The following is an 18307-nucleotide window of genomic DNA, read 5'->3' on the forward strand; positions in this document are numbered from 1 at the left end:
ATAAATACACTATGACATCAAATTATCTTCACACCATCAAGTTAAAATTTACGAATTACAAATGAGTACATTCATGCTAGAAACAGAGAGAAGCCTGAGAGCGGCCATGCCCGGGAATCCGGGATTTAGCTGTTACTTTATTTTGAAGCGCCTCTGTGTCCACAAAACTATGTAGCAAATGTCCACGATCGTGTCGGTAATGTCCGCGATTTTTTTATTCGAATCTTCTCCCGTCCATCGATTGACTGGGCGCGTTCAGCGGACTCAACAGTTGAGTGAGCGTTCGCTATTATTGGTGCATTCTTCTAGATTAAAAATTCTGATTGGATGATCTAAAAGAATACACCAATAATAGTTGAGTTCGGCAATGCAAACTGAGGCGTCGGAGTGCTCTTTTTCTATAGTGCACGTGACATAAGCTATAATATAAGAGCACTCCGACGCCTCAAGCTATATCCACACAAATTTGCATAGCCGCATAAACGAATGCATAAAGCCGTAATCACACTAGCGATTGCGCGATTGTGATTGACGATTGAGGATTATTTCTCAACCAATCGGAACGAAAACGCGTTCAGCGGACTCAACAGTTGAGTGAGCGTTCGCTATTATTGGTGCATTCTTCTAAATTAAAAATTCTGATTGGATGATCTAAAAGAATACACCAATAATAGTTGAGTTCGGCAATGCAAATCTGAGGCGTCGGAGTGCTCTTTTTCTATAGTGCACGTGACATATGCTATAATATAAGAGCACAGATTTGCTATTACCGAACGCAGCTAATAGCGAGCGCTCGCTATTAACGCAACCATTGGTAATAAATTTTACTCGAAATATATAGTACACGTAACATATTTATATCGAGTAAAGTTTCCCTCGAAGGGAACGTTTTGGAAAGTAGTCTACACAACGAAGACTTATATAAGTTCTTTATTATTACACATATGTTTCGTTTTTTAAATATTTTTTTTAAACAATTGTTTTCTTTTATTGAATTATTGATACAGCGCAGGCGTATATATGTCGCGTTCGTATAAAACAAGCAAATTCAAGCATTTATATAAGCATTGTATATTCATAATAACTACGAAAAACGGGAAGAAATAAAAAATCATATACTGTGGAATAAATAGTGTATATTCCATAGTACATGATTTCTGTAAGATTGAAATTCCTATTCTCTGTTCTCTGTTCCTTTTATTTTGCGCAGCTCTTAGATTTTACCAAAGTACATACATACGTTACTGAGGATTCATTGGGCGCGTTCAGCGGACTCAATAGTTGAGTGAGCGTTCGCTGTTATTGGTGTATTCTTTTAGATCATCCAATCAGAATTTTAGATCAGGAAGAATACACCAGTAGTAGCGAGCGCTCACTCAGTTGAGTCCGCTGAATGCGCCCATTGGTTTGCTTAATGCGCATGCGCAATTTGGCACAGACGCGATACGCGACTGGAAGACCGCGAGATCATGGATCGCGTCATTATTCTCGTGACAATCGCGACGGATCGCGGATCGTGAATGTGTTAGGTTGAAGTGATGAGGTGCATGTGTAATACGAATTTCGTGTAGTGACGATCGTGATCGGTTACCATGATTTTGAAATTTTGGGCATTGGAGGTATTACGCCTGATTGCGTCTGATTACGCCTGATTGTACCGTAGGACAAAGGAAAAAGACAATTCTCAATTATTCAGTGAGTCTTTGAAAATTTTGACTCATTATTGATAATAATTTCTTGCTTCTACTATTTTATAAGATTATATATATATATAATGATATACAAAGAATTGCAGTTTAATTTATATAAAGAAATATTATAAATAACGAGAAAATACAACTTAAGAATGAAGTAAGGATAATAACTGTTAAAAAGTTATTAATTAGCTAAAAAAAATTACCATAATTAAGCTAGTAAACAGTGGCCTAGTTTACACCCTACGTTTAGGCCGCTACCTATACTCTAAATCTAACCTAAACACGACAGGTCGCGACGGTGTAAATAGCTGTAACCTCGCTTAGGTGAGGGATCTTTTTCAAGATCCCTGACCTCTCTTAGGCCGCACGACCTATCTAGCTTTAACGCATGTAAACGCAAGCAGACGGCCTAAAGGCGTAAAGTGTACTAATAGATGGCTCTATCGTGAGCCCAATTAGCATACCATATTTAAGAAACATTTTTTAAATGTTTATTCAATGTTTTTACAACTATTTTACATTAAATAAATATTTAAAAAATATTTTTTAATTATGGTATGCTGATTGGGAGACTAAATGCGACCTACATTAGGCCCAAAAATATTATAGGTCTATATGCGGTAAACGCTCCATACGAGACCTTCCTTAGGTGGGGTATAGGTTAGGGTATAGGTCAGGTCGTTAGGTGTAAACTAGGCCAGTAACAGACAAAAGCAGCATTCGTTTTTTTACGCGTACGCGTTGTAAGCTTCATTCTATCTTTTATAGGGCGTGTTCAGATTCCCATAGATTCCCAGGTGCTCTCCAGGTGTCATGTTATCCTTGTTCAGTAATCAATATATCTGGGTGGTACTCGAATGGGAATTTGGACATAGCCCTGCAAGACCGATCAATAATGACAGAATGAAGCTTACTGCGCATGAACGTGCAAAATAAATGCAGCTAAAATATACAAGAGAGTATACAGAGAATAATAAAAAATAATGAAAAATAAGAACATAACATATTAATTTTATAGAATAGTACAAGCAAGAAATTAAGGTTCCATTTTATGCTAACGTTATTAAATTATTGTCTTCGGATTATTATTGAATCCGAATTTGTGTGTTTATTTACTAACTTTGATCTGAGTGAGTTGATTCTCCTTTGCAGAAATTTCTTTGTCTAAGAATTCTACGATTTGTTTTGATAAATTGAACTTTCTGTTTCGAATTGTTATTAATTTGATTGTTATGTTTCTGTCTTGTATACTTATATCATATATAGTTATAAATTACCTTGATCTGACATAAATTGAATATTCTCAAAAGATTTTATTTTTTAAATGTTTTTGTGAATTCAAATCTTTTTTGTTTAAATAATTCAGTATAATTTATATATGTGCTGTATATGTACATGTATATTACACCATATTTGTAGTTTTATTGACTATGTATCGAAATTTTTTCTAGACGTACAAACGCAGCTACTGAATATCACAACTAAATTTTGATGCTTAATAAACATCTCGTTAAGCGTCGGCACTAGATGTACATCTCGTGCTGATTCCTACGAGCAACCTTCGCTAGGTCACAATAGTTCATCTCAGTGATCGCTGATCCCTCACGAGACGCTTCAGCTGAGGAGCGTCTCATCTTGAACACGCTGCAGAAACATACTTTCCGTTATTAAATATTCTTGATAAATCATTTTCTTAAAAAATCAAATATTAAATTTTTTATTTTATAATTTTTTATATATTAATGTTCTACATAATAATATAATTGTAGTAATATGTGTATAATATAATTAGAGTTTTTACAATAGTTTCCCACATCATCCGTGAGATACTATTGTTGATGCATTTTTTTTATAAGTTGTTTCCTCAGTAGGCCTATTCCACTAAAGAAAATGATGAAATAACTCTCAGCAAGAAGGCTAAATTTTGTATAGTGAAATATGTATTCCATATAAAATTTAGCCTTCCTGCCGAGTCATTTTATCATTTTCTTTGAAATAGGCCTATTGGGGAAAACACTTAAAAAAAACCGCATCAATAATAATACCTCACAAGTAATGTGGAAAATTATTGTAAAAACTCTAATTATCAGTGTTGGAACAGATACCGTTTGAAAGGTATCTAGATAAGTAAGTATTGTATGGGAAAAGTATTTAGATGTAAATATAGATATATTTTTTTACAATTATATCTAGGTATAGATATAAATAAAAAGTATCTGAAAATTTAGATACTTATTAGATACTTTCAACAAAAATAAAAGGAAAAATGGAGGAAAACAGGAAAACAGAAAGTAATAAGTAACATAAATTAAATATCATATTTAATTTGTTTATTTTATTATATTAAAAAATGTCTCGATGTCAAAACATAGAGACTACAAAACATAACTTTACAATGTTGTACATCTCGAAACAATTTAAGGGGTAACGCTACTCTAGAGCTCGAAAAAAGGACGTCTTTTTGATAATTTTTTATGGAAAATCTGTTTATAGGAGTTTATTATACATACATGTTTTGAAATATAAAAAAAAATTTTTTTATATTTCGGCTACATGATACAAATTTCGAGACCACCTCTCGCCGAAGGAGCTTCACGGCTGAAAAAGTTTCTCCCATAATCTGGAACAAAAAAATCAAAATTTTTTTTAAAATTATATATGATTTGCTACAGAAAGAGGATTTTGAAAACATTGAATTTTGAAAAAATAGTACTTGTCTGAAAAAAAATTCATTTTTCGATAAAAAATTTTACCGTAAATTGTTTATAACAAAAAAAGTTGACAAGATATAAAAAAATCCCTTACGTACTTTTGTGTAAAATCTAATTACGATGCTACTGTAAAAATTTGAAATAAATCGATCAAAAACTATTCGAGTTCTGTTTCTGGCAAACTCGAAAAATGTTGTTTCGAAAAAAACGCATTTAAAGTTTTAAGTATATTAAAAAAGTATAAATTTTTATATACCTCTAGTCGGCAATGCCTGCACCGTAGATTTCATTTTCCACATTCAAATTCTCCTGCGTCTTTTTTGCCGATTTTAGCGATGACTTGGCCTCTTGTGCAGCGTCAGATAGCGAGCGCTCCGAAAACTTAATACAGTGAGTGTCGGTCTCCAAGCAGTAGGGGAGATCAGGTCTCGTTGGCAAGAGGTAAATTGACATTGCGTTCAGTTTATGTACTTGTAGCAAAAGAAATGGAAAAATTACTGCAAAATATGTCTTTTATAACTATCCTTGAGTTTCATTTAAATCAAACAAGTATTATAATAAAAAAAAAGAGAATAATAAAAGTTGTTATAATAAAATCATTAAAATCAAATGTATAATGTAGAGATGGGGTACGTTGACTTATATTTAATGCAATTTATGCAAGGTCAGCATAAGTTATGATGTGCTATCGTTCGCACTTTGCATGTGAAAGTCGTGAGAACAATTCCAATCAGAATCCATCCGATTTTATTTTGATGATAGGTATATCTATAACATTTTTTAAGAGATTATATCTTGATATTATATATCATATATATATATATATATGTATACTTGTCCCATCTATCAATTTACCCCACTATCGGGACAAGCTGCAATGCAGCGTGTTCGTATTTCACTTAATACAAAGAAACTGTACGTTATATAGAATAGTTTCTAATGTAGAAAAGGTTCTTTCTATCATATTAGCATTGTTTAATCATAATAATCAGTTATTTGAGGGACTTAATGCCGAAATTGTGAAAGCTGTGCCAACGAGACCCGGTCTCCCCTAATTATAACAATTTGGTCCAATAGTCAAACCCAAGAGTTTCAGAATTTGCATTATACTTGAAAATCCGTCATTGTATATGCACACAGCTAAATTTGCAACTGTGTCAAGCAACTGTGTACAATTTTGCTACCAGAAACAGATTTGAGTCATCGACCATACAAGAGCGTTGAAACGCGTTTTCTCAACAGTTTTTGAGGTTTCACTAATATTTTTTTGAATTAATATTGTATTATCTGTGCCATCTACAGGTACACTGAAAATTTTCCTTTTCGTTATCCTATTTGATAAGATTTTGATAAGATGGGATACCCATTTGGTATCCCATTACAATAGCTAGAAATTCGGAGCGTCCCACCCATCGGATTATAGACCGAGCGGTGACGCGCTGTAGAGAGATAGTTTCGGTTTCTATAAATAAGTATTTACAAATTTTCCGTGCTACGAGACCAAGTTTATCTCATTTTTAAGACTTTAAGGCATTATTTAAACGCAAAAAATTCGATTTTTTGAAAATTCTAGAATGGCGTTACCCCTTAAAGAAAGGTCTAATTGTAAGTTACAAATATTTTGAAATCTTTCTATTTCTCACGTTTTTTTAAAATTAATAAAGTTTCAAACATTGTATCGAACAATCGATTTCTTCTTGGAGTTATTGCCACCTGCACTGTGAACAGCCTTTCAAACAATTAAGTAACGAATCAACAGTCTTGCTTTTATTTTCAAAGCAGCGTAAACATTTCATTTATACAACGTTTTACTTTTCTATTGAATTCTTTGCATTGGAATTTTTGATGAAACTATGAAAAAAATTTTCATTATTACTCGTTGAAGAGTTCTTCTCATTTGTGCCTACTTTCCATCAGTACAATTTTTCACATTCGCAAAAAAATAAAGTTTTTACTAAGTTGTATTTATCATCGTTACTATTTCTCAATCTATTATCTATTATCTCAATCAAAATTTTAGATGTGAAACCGTTGCCAAGATTTAATGTTTGGATTTACTGTTGTTCAAGTCCAAAATATCCTTAGGTATATTTTGTATGTATACCATCAAGCATTTTTGAACGGTGTGCAATAAATTAGATGGCTTACAAGGAAATCTCTCGAGATGTTGTCAAACTCTGATTTTAATGAAACTTTGTGAACTTGTAGCTTACGTAAAGAGATGAATTTAGAAAATATCAGTTGCGGCCAAAAAACAGTTTGAAATCACCTCTTAGTATACAGCGGTTTTCAGCTTTTTCCGTTATATCTCGAAAACTATTTGAGATATAATATAAAAACATGTTTTATACGAAAGTTTTACAACAAAATTAGCTATATTCATTCGCGTTTTTAGAATTTAATAATTTTTTTTTAATTTTTGAAAAAAAGTTATTAAATAATTCTAAAAATTCTTATAGTATTTTTAATTTAAATAAGTAAGGTAGAAATTACGTAGCCTAAATAGCAAATTTCCTCACTCTGCAGGAAATATAAAATTGCGATTGGCTCCATTACTGTGATATATTCAACTAAAAACTCAATTTCAGTACTTTTTAATTTAGGTTTTTTCTCGCAAATTGCTGATAGATGATCTCTTAATAATAGCACTCTGTTAATACTATCATAGAACGAATTCCAGTTTTGCACATGCATATCTACAAAACTAATAAATCATAAAACTAATACTACGTTATCAATTTCTTACCTTTAATTATATAAATTTTTTAAATATATTATTAATTTCTTAAATATACTGTTTTTTAAATATATATAAATTTTTAGTTTTAAAGAACAGTTTTAATCGTAAGAATGTCAGTTTTCAATTTGTATATTAACGCATAAGTACTAGTTCTAGATTGCTCTTCTAAGTGGATTTAGTGTGTCTTCCAACAAGCGATACAGATGACGCGATGTGAGACACAATGTACCATTACATTCTTGTTGTTCATCAATGTTAAACAAGAATGAGATGATCACTGTGTTGTACTGTCGCTTATTGGAAAGCACACTTAATGGCGGCGTGTATAATATTTGTGTATAAATACCCTATATATGTATCTAAAACTTAAAAGATAACGTATTAAAAAAATAACTAAATATACAGATATAGGTACTTTCGCCTATAAGGATGTAGGTAATGCACTTAGGTACAGCTAAAATATCTTATAGATACTTTTACCTAGATACATTATTATTGCTACAATTATATTATTATGTAGAACGTATTAATATATAGAAAATCATACATGGTAATACAAAATATGGTACTTGATTTTTTAAGAAAATAAAAATTATTTAGCAAGAAGAATATTTTTTAATAACGGAAGGTACGTCCCCGCAGTGTGTTTAACGTCCTGAGCCGGAGCGTCTTGTGGGGAATCGGCGGTGCTGAGATTCGAGCGGTAGTGGAGGGTGGAGGTCGCTCGCAGGAATTAGCTCGAAATGTGCATCTAGTGTCGAGCACTGTAATTAGAGAGATCTTAATATAATAGAAATCTGTAAATAAATTTATTTATTGTGATAAATAATATCTTACTTGGGAGTCGAATCCGGATCTCTTGATTTCGTGCGAGCGTTCCAAGTCTTTAGATTGCCGAGACTGAATCTCGTCTGAAAGACGAACCCGGATGTCTTATATTCCGTTCGATGACCCTAATACTTGCTTTAATCAATAATAGATTAAGTTAAGAGGGCAATCTGGATTTAGGACGCCGAAAGAATGATGATTTTCGCGAATTTTTTCTCAACAATCATTAAGCGGATCAATACAAAATTTTAGGGCTATATTATATGACATCTATAGATAATACAAAAATTTATTTTTTATTTACAAAAAACGTTATTTTATATTGTTATATTTTAATATGTTTATAGCGCCGCGCAGCCGGAGTTGTTATTTTGTGTAACGTCTAGCGGATTCAATACTTATCTGAAATAAAAAATCAAATTTTTTTATTAATCTTTATAAAATTTTATCCTAAATGAATTAAGAAAACCAAAAAAGTGCAGAATTAAAGAAATTGTATGAGTTTAAAAGAAAAGTTACAATTTTTACGAGAAATTTTCGACTTTATGAAAAAATAATTGATTAATTACATTTTTTTAAAAACGTTTTTAATTTATCGGGGATAGTAGGTTAGTTAGCTATCTAAAAAGCTTTGGAAAAAATTAATCGGTTAAATACTTTTTTTCTGAGACGTTACACAAACTTGAAAAACGTGGTTTCGAGAAAAACGCGTTTAAAGTTTTTGATACGAGAAAAAATTATAGTTATTGCAAATTTACAGTAATTAGATGCTAATCTGCCATGCCAGCCCCATATACTATTTTGCTTCTCTTTAATCCACTACACCATCCAGTAGTTCAGGAAGCAAGGGCAGAAACAGAAAACAGGCCGTGGGAATGCCAGCTCTCCTTCTGCGCGACCATATATATCTGCGTGAAGCGTTTCTGTCAGGAATGTATTTATTAAAATACTTCAAATTTTGGTTTGTTGTTTCAAGAACTATATTTTCATAAGTTTTACTATCGATTTTTATGAAAAAAAAAATATATAATCGAAAATTTTGAGTTTATAAACCAGGTTTGCCCTCTTAAGGCTCCTGAATACTCAGCCAAGAACTCCGTGTTGATGGTAGCGACACCGAATTAGTCGGTGCCGTCGGTGGTCTAGTAAACTGGTAGTTATACACACAAATGCAAGCTCATGTCCGTGTGCTAATTTTTGGGGCAGAAGGGGAGCACACAGACATGGGTTCATGCTTGTGTGTGTGTGTGTGTGTATAGCGCCTCGCCATGGTAAAAGGCTGAACTAAAAGGCGTGGAAAAGTGATGTTTTGATCAGTTTTAACGACAAAATTTTTCTTGCGTGCCATTTCGTCAATATTTGCTTATTTGTGAAAATGTGACTTTCCTCGTACTCGTGAAAGTCCTAAAAATTGGCGGAAACTGCAGTTATCATGAAATTTTATACATAAAAGCGTATATTTCACTCGTTTCATCAGCTGTTAAACTGTGTGATTCTGCTCGAGTATAGGCTCACTTTATGTGCCTTTTACGACCATTTACTGACTATCAGAGGAGGAAAGGATAGTTTCCGCCAATTTTCACAAGTGTTTTTGAGCGATCTCGCCTTTTAAATTTATCCAAATTGTCTTTATTAAAAAATGGGACGCAAGAAAAATTAATGTGTTTTTCTCGCCTATATGACATCACAATTCCAACATGGCAGTCGCCGGTATTCAGGAGCCTTAATCTCGGTTTAATTTACTATCCATATTCATCTTTTTCTAATTTTTAGAATTAGAAAAAGACGAAGAGCAAATTGAACCGAGATTAAAGTTAGGATGCGTTCCGAGTTACATATGAAGCGCATAATGCATTATTTGTCTTTGTTGTTCATCAAAAAATAAAGAAGGATAATATGATACATTATGTGTGCCTTCCAACAAGCGACACGGTGCAACACAGTGATCATCTCATCCTTGTTTAACATTGGCGAACAACAAGGATATACTGATACATGTCACACCGTGTCATCTGTGTCGCTTGTTGGAAGACACCCTATGTGTTTCATACATAACTCGGAACGCATCCTTAATCTATATTAGTGGAAATGGGGATAAGTCTTTAAATTACCGAGGCCTTAGTAATATTCTTCGCAATAATTTGGATATGTATGAAAACAATGTTTTTTTTCAAGCGACGTAATATAAACAATATAAAAATTTTATTAGACCGTACATATGAGAACACATAATCAATAAGAAATAGGAATTAAAGGTCGATAATGGTTGAAGCTGGATCGTTGTTGCTTAAATAATTCAGTATGAATTTTGCAGTATATTCATTTTATATATGTACATATTATTATGTATGTATGTATATGCATATACAGGGTGAATCAGAGTCGTTGAACCAGCTTTTTACCATATGAGAAAGTTATCGACTGCATATCTAATTATCTGCATATCTTATTATCTGCATATCTTATTATATTATAACTTTCTCATATGATAAAAAGCTGGTTCAACGACACTGATTCATCCTGTATATACCCGGATCTTTTGCACTCTGTACAAACGTCCTAAATAGTTTAAGGCTTAGGATGCTTTTAATATGAAGCTTTTTGAGATTTTATTAATGTACAGAATATGTAGATACTAAAAAAATATTTTTTTGTCTATATATGTATCATTTAAAAAAAAAATGATAAAAGTTCAGAAAAGGGGGGCCATCCCCGATGACCTTGACCTTGACATATGTTGTCAAAGTCATAACCCTGAATAACCTCCCGCAGGTTTTAGATGGTGGTCGCTGTCCGTTAAAAAGTTATGATAAAAAAAAGTTTGAAAAATTACGTTTTATTTCCATTATAAAGTGTGACTTCCAAGAGTTCCAAGCGAAGTATTGATGTATTTTTGGTAATTATACAGAATCACTCGAGCAGCTTAAAAATCGATGAAATTAGGCTTATTCGACGCGTTTCTGCATGGAACGAAAGAATCTGGCAGAAATAAGCGTCGCTCTGCTCCGCGAACCGAGATATTTAGCGTTAAAGTTATTGTTGTCAGACACGAAATTCTACATCTTTCCCTGTTCAGAAACATTGAACTTTCCACGCGAAGTAACTTTTACCCCCCCCCCCCCCCCCCCCGGGGGGCGCCACTCTCACACTTATAACAAATTAGTTGCTATGATAGTACTGTCGGGGCAGACCTCTGTCAACGGTGTGGGGGCGGGGGGGTGGCCGAAGGCCGCCCCCTTGCATCCGCCCGTGTGCGTGCGTCTTTTTTTTTGTTTCTTCTAATTTCGTTCTCTGTCGAATCCGGAACTGCAGCGAAATATTGGTTCCATGTTTTTGTATTTTATTATATAATACTTAATAATTTTTTCATTTTATACTTTTTAATTTTTTGTTAAATTTCCTTTTTGCTCGCGCACGCACGCACGCACACCACATGTATTCAAATGTAGTTGACAATAATGAGAGTGAGAAAGAGAAAGAGAGGGAGGGGGACCGTGGGAAACGACCAATCTCCCTTTCATGCTCTGTCCTATTATACTGTGTAATAAAAAAAATAGACATTGACTGTCTTCAGCGGTCCCTCTCTCTTACCTTTATTATTTTGACACATGGATCGCGCAGTCCATTCTCTACATCTTTGGGGCCAAACAGGAATATAAAAAGAGATAGAAATATGCAGATGTTTCTTTGTTCGAGCAACGGTCGAAGATCCGTACGGCGAATAAAAATTCTAATACCTTAAAGATCTGTTCATATTGATGTCTAAAATGAACCGCTGATGACAGGGTAGAAAGACGAGTAGAGTGAGCAACAACCAACCAGCGGCGTGGTGATATTTAGGCTGCTTTCATATGTAGCGTAATTTGCGTAAGCGTAACTTGCGTTAGGCCGGAATCAGACTACGCATTGAAAATTGAGATTGAAGATTAAAAATTGAAATTTGATTAATGAAGATAAAGGAATTTTAGCTCCTGTTATTTTGATTAGCCAAATTTCAATCTTTCAGTCTTTTTTTAATCTCAATGTTCAATGCATAGTCTGATTCCGGCCTAACAAAAGTTCTTAACATTTGAAGCCCTAGGACTAACGATTTAAGAGATATAGCGATTTTTTGCACGTAAAAAAAAAAGAAAAAAATTTTTGAACACCCACTTTTTCAAACATGGGTGGGTTGCGCTGGCAGCGCGCTAAAGAGGCAAGAGAGGAAGCGCACTGTTATTCGGCGCCTGGCATCGTCGCTCACATATTTTGCCGCACCCAAGAAGATTAGAAACCAGGAGAGCCAACTCGGTGCCAATAGCGTTAGAGCGGATGAGGCAAAGTGACGGCGGATAACTTCCCCACTCTTGCGCTTCATTAGTCCTCTCTGTCGCTCTATCTATATAATCATTTTCAATTCGTGACTGCGCATGTCAAACAAACTTTCTTGTTTCTTTCACACAATGTGCAATGCCACTGCGCATTGTGTGAATAACCGCGGACGTTTTTTTGACTTACCCTCACCATGCTAGTTGACTCTCCTGGTTTCTAATCTTCTTGGCCGCACCATGCCGAAGGACTCGCGTCAATAATAGCTACATATATTCACTATTACATTATACATATATGTAATAGCAATACTGCAAAAATAGGATAAATACCAACCATAATAAACTCCCAGATAGCCAAATTTACTGAAAACAGATCTTGTAAAATCTGCACATGTTGCAAACCTTGTTAGCAGAAAGAATAAAAATTGGCAACAAGTTTTGATATATCAAATAATGTTGACAATTCGCTAACAAATATGTAACTAAATTTTATGTCATAATTTGGCAGTAAATTGGTAGCAAAATGCGGGTAAATTTATTCATACAAATTGGTAACAAATTGGCGACAAACTTTGCGTAGTGCTGTTTGACGACAAATTAGAATCAAATTGGTAGCAAACTTTGCGTAGTGCTGTTCGATGACAAATTAGTAGCAAACTTTGTATAGCATTATTTGACGACAAATTGAGAGCAAATTGGTAACAAACTTTGCGTAGCGTTATTTGATGACAAATTTGCAGCAAAAATTTGTCACTTTCATACACGGCTCCGCCACGAGATGGACTTGCTTCTCGTAAGAAGAAAACGTTCATGAGTCTGTATAAGAATTGATGTAAGCAAATCTGGAGATTCCCAAGCTCTTTTGGGATGTGCCTTCTAAATCTCTGAAAATTTTTGACTATTTTATAACTTTCTCATGTGCATTTAGAAATGTGAAGAGTTAATCAAAAATCAATAATATTTTAGCAACAAAAATAAGACTGTATTGATTAATTTTTACACTAGTATATATACACACAATTATGTACAATATTATAACTAATGATCTCTTAAGGTGTAGATCAAAGACCATTTAAATGATTGCAAAATATCACATTTTGCTTGATTTTTGCTATAAATTTGACGCTACGCAAAATTTGTTGCCAATTTGCTGTCAATTTGTCGTCAAACAGCGTTACTCAAAACTTGGTACCAATTTGGCACCAATTTGTCGCCAAACAGCGCTACTCAAACCTTGCTATCAATTTGGTGCGAATTTGTCGCCAAACAGCGCTACGCAAAGCTTGCTATCAATTTGGTGCCAATTTGCTGCCTAGTTTTGTAACGCAAGCTTTGCCTGCAAAACACAAGCTTATTGCTGACACAGATGGCACCGGATTTGCTACCAAACTTTGAACGAGTTTGATGCCAAATTGATACCAAATTGCTAGCAAATTGCTTACTGGGCTTCTATATGAACAAAAATCCCGAAAGAGAGAAAGTGATTGAAATCTACGAAATATATAGAAAATCTAATTAATTTCTATCGTAATCTGTCGGTGCGACGAGATATGTGAGTGTTGCTAACGCAGCTTATGTTTGAAAAAATAGACCGGGCTATAACTCGAGCGGCCAAAGCATTTCTCTCGACGCGCTTTCATTAGTACAATTTTAAAAATTAATATCTGTATTAATATTGTAAGAATTGCTAAACGGTATAAGACTTTTATATTTATTTCGATCCTACTCTCTAAATCTGAATCACTGGATAATCACTGATATCAGTGCCAAGTATGTCATTATTCATTGAGCGAGTTCAAGACAGTAAAGCGGCTAAGTACGCTTGCCGAGCGATTGAACATAATTGATTATTACTTATATATCCAACAAATCATATTCGATTGCTCGGCAAACGTACCTAGCCGCTTTACCGTCTTGAACTCGTCTTATTTTATCGACTTCGATCAAGTTCGGCCGTCACTCCAGCGTCCCTTTGATAGAGTCTCTATCCGCGATTATTTCTCTCTCTTTTTACCAAGTCTTCAGCTTATATAAATACTCTGTCTGAATATTGTTGTTTGATATTGACGTACATCGACATTTGAACAGGAATCTCAAACTTCCAATACAGTCCGTTAAGCTTGTGTTAATGTAATATTTATACGGATTGGGATTGGATTGAAAGTTGACTAATCAGAGCAAATTTTTTTTAATTTCAGGTTACTCAATTCCACTAATGCAACATTTATTTTCTACACGTAAACGGTATCGTGTGGAACAGTATTTAGAAGTTGTGGAATCTTGGACAGAACAGGAATTTAAGGAACACTTGCGATTGTCAAAACAAACAGTATTTCGATTTATTGGTAATTATGTACATTTACGTAAATAGTAGTAGATTCACTCTTATATTCAATATTTATTTACTTTTAATGATAAATATAATTGATTTTACTAATTATATTACATCTGAATTTGAAACATGTGTGTTTATGCCAAATCATTTGTACGGGAGCAAACCGATTTCAACAAAGCTGAGTATATTAATATTCCTGTGGTTTATACAGAACCGATAAGAACAATATCAGATCGGTTTGATATTTCTATCACCTCTGTATTCCGTATTATACGTCGCGTAGTCGCTTGGATTTTGACTAAATTGGATGATGTGATTAAATGGCCGCAACAGCATAACATTTCGACAGTATGCGCAAGGTTTTTTTAAAAAAAAGGAATTCTACGTGTTTTAGGAGCGATTGATTGTACCCATATTCGTATTCAAAAACCTTTGGTAAATGAGATACCATACTGTAATCGTAAAAAATTTTTTTCCATTCACTTACAAGCTGTCGTCGACTCTAATATGCGATTTACGAACGTATATTGCGGTGAACCTGGATTCTTCCATGATGCTCGTGTATTGAGAAGGTCAACTTTGTATGAAATAGCGAGTGAAGATAAAGAAATACTATTTCCTAATGATACATTTGTATATTAAGTTTAATTTGATACATTTGTACTTTTACATTTGCGTAAGGGTACTTTTCGGACTTCGCATTTATAACGTTTTTTTGATAGTCGCGGCATCGATTATACAATGTCGAGGAAACGTTACAAATATCATTGAATAAATAAAACGTTTATGGAACGTTTAAGGAAGTTTTGGTTTAGTAACGGTTTCACCACAATGTTGCATTTGTAACGTTATTGTGACGGTTACAAGCCGATTTTATAAAATCGTATGGCTGATGATTAGCGAAGATTTGAAGATAACCAGTCAATTAAGCTACCGAAAAGAAATGTTTCCTTTCTGGAAGTTTAATTTCTGGTTATCTTCAATCTTCGTTAACTCGAGTTTGTCACAGACCGATTGTATATATAAATGTGCGCGCAAACTACGAGGAGCGAAAAAAAAAGTTATTGTATTTCGATCTTTATAGATTTTTTACTTTTAACATCATAAAACAGTTGTAATATTGTTGCATAAAAGTGTTTTCTATACTATATTATAGTATTGTATATTTTTAATATATTCTTATAGTATTGCAGGTTTTGTTGTACATTAATCCGACAAAGGGTTAATAGTGCTGTTCGACGAAATTTTATACAATATGGTTGACAAAAAGATGTACAAATGAGATATTGCTTCTTGGCTCTTTATTAACACGCTCTGCAAATAAAAAGAGGATTATTCATTATTTAGATCCACATAATAGAATGTTTTCAAATTATAAAGTTATCCAACCTCTAATCGTATACAAATCTAATTCGGAATAATTTGAAAATCAATTTTACTTCACTCTCTCTCTCTCTCTTACATGGATTATTACTCCATAATTCTGGTTGGCCTGGATGCCGCGAGATGAAATTTTTCATTGAGAGGAAAAAATGTTTTTTCTCCTAAGCTTGATGTCCCGTCAATTCCTCCAATTATTTTGTAAGTAAATTTTGAAATTTAATTTAGTATCAAATTCTATTTCTTCCTTGATGAGTACATTCCGTTCCTTTAAAACTTTGCAGATTTCGTTCTGCAATATAATAAAGTTCGAGTTTTTCCATGAGATGGTTCTATATATCGGAGAATCAAGTTTTTTCATGAGATGTGTTTGTGCTTTGGCGGGTCGAGTTTTTCCATGAGGTGGCTCTATGCATCGGAGGATGGAGTTTTTCCATGAGGTGGTTCTATGCTTACGATGATCGAGTTTTTCTATGAGGTGTGCTAGTGCTTTGATGGTTCGAGTTTTTCTATGAGGTGTCCTTGTGCTACGGTCGTTCGAATTTTTCCATAAGGTGTTTCTCTACTTCGTTGATTCGGGTATCTCTATGAGGGGTCTCTGTGTTTTTGGTGGGTCGAATTTTTCTATGAGGTGTCCCTGAGGAGTTCCTATACGTCGGGGGATCGAGTTTTTCTATGAGGCTTCCTTGTGCTTTGGTGATTCGAGTTTTTCTATGAGGTGTCCTTGTGCTACGGTCGTTCGAATTTTTCCATAAGGTGTTTCTCTACTTCGTTGATTCGGGTATCTCTATGAGGGGTCTCTGTGTTTTTGGTGGGTCGAATTTTTCTATGAGGTGTCCCTGAGGAGTTCCTATACGTCGGGGGATCGAGTTTTTTCATGAGGCTTCCTTGTGCTTTGGTGATTCGAGTTTTTCTATGAGGTTTCCCTGTTCTTCTGTGGTTCGAATTTATCTGGTTATCTTCAATCTTCGTTAACTCGAGTTTGTCACAGACCGATTGTATATATAAATGTGCGCGCAAACTACGAGGAGCGAAAAAAAAAGTTATTGTATTTCGATCTTTATAGATTTTTTACTTTTAACATCATAAAACAGTTGTAATATTGTTGCATAAAAGTGTTTTCTATACTATATTATAGTATTGTATATTTTTAATATATTCTTATAGTATTGCAGGTTTTGTTGTACATTAATCCGACAAAGGGTTAATAGTGCTGTTCGACGAAATTTTATACAATATGGTTGACAAAAAGATGTACAAATGAGATATTGCTTCTTGGCTCTTTATTAACACGCTCTGCAAATAAAAAGAGGATTATTCATTATTTAGATCCACATAATAGAATGTTTTCAAATTATAAAGTTATCCAACCTCTAATCGTATACAAATCTAATTCGGAATAATTTGAAAATCAATTTTACTTCACTCTCTCTCTCTCTCTTTCATGGATTATTACTCCATAATTCTGGTTGGCCTGGATGCCGCGAGATGAAATTTTTCATTGAGAGGAAAAAATGTTTTTTCTCCTAAGCTTGATGTCCCGTCAATTCCTCCAATTATTTTGTAAGTAAATTTTGAAATTTAATTTAGTATCAAATTCTATTTCTTCCTTGATGAGTACATTCCGTTCCTTTAAAACTTTGCAGATTTCGTTCTGCAATATAATAAAGTTCGAGTTTTTCCATGAGATGGTTCTATATATCGGAGAATCAAGTTTTTTCATGAGATGTGTTTGTGCTTTGGCGGGTCGAGTTTTTCCATGAGGTGGCTCTATGCATCGGAGGATGGAGTTTTTCCATGAGGTGGTTCTATGCTTACGATGATCGAGTTTTTCTATGAGGTGTGCTAGTGCTTTGATGGTTCGAGTTTTTCTATGAGGTGTCCTTGTGCTACGGTCGTTCGAATTTTTCCATAAGGTGTTTCTCTACTTCGTTGATTCGGGTATCTCTATGAGGGGTCTCTGTGTTTTTGGTGGGTCGAATTTTTCTATGAGGTGTCCCTGAGGAGTTCCTATACGTCGGGGGATCGAGTTTTTCTATGAGGCTTCCTTGTGCTTTGGTGATTCGAGTTTTTCTATGAGGTGTCCTTGTGCTACGGTCGTTCGAATTTTTCCATAAGGTGTTTCTCTACTTCGTTGATTCGGGTATCTCTATGAGGGGTCTCTGTGTTTTTGGTGGGTCGAATTTTTCTATGAGGTGTCCCTGAGGAGTTCCTATACGTCGGGGGATCGAGTTTTTTCATGAGGCTTCCTTGTGCTTTGGTGATTCGAGTTTTTCTATGAGGTTTCCCTGTTCTTCTGTGGTTCG

At 34.2% G+C, this 18307-nt stretch overlaps 1 pseudogene; it reads left to right on the plus strand.

Moving 5' to 3' along the window:
- The first annotated feature begins 12138 nt into the window (after positions 1-12138).
- LOC108771451 (putative nuclease HARBI1) lies at positions 12139-15263 on the plus strand (annotated as a pseudogene).
- The last annotated feature ends 3044 nt before the right edge of the window (positions 15264-18307 follow it).

This window comes from Cyphomyrmex costatus, unplaced genomic scaffold (genome assembly GCF_001594065.2).
Source record: "Cyphomyrmex costatus isolate MS0001 unplaced genomic scaffold, Ccosl1.0 scaffold159, whole genome shotgun sequence".
Classification (NCBI taxonomy): domain Eukaryota; kingdom Metazoa; phylum Arthropoda; class Insecta; order Hymenoptera; family Formicidae; genus Cyphomyrmex; species Cyphomyrmex costatus.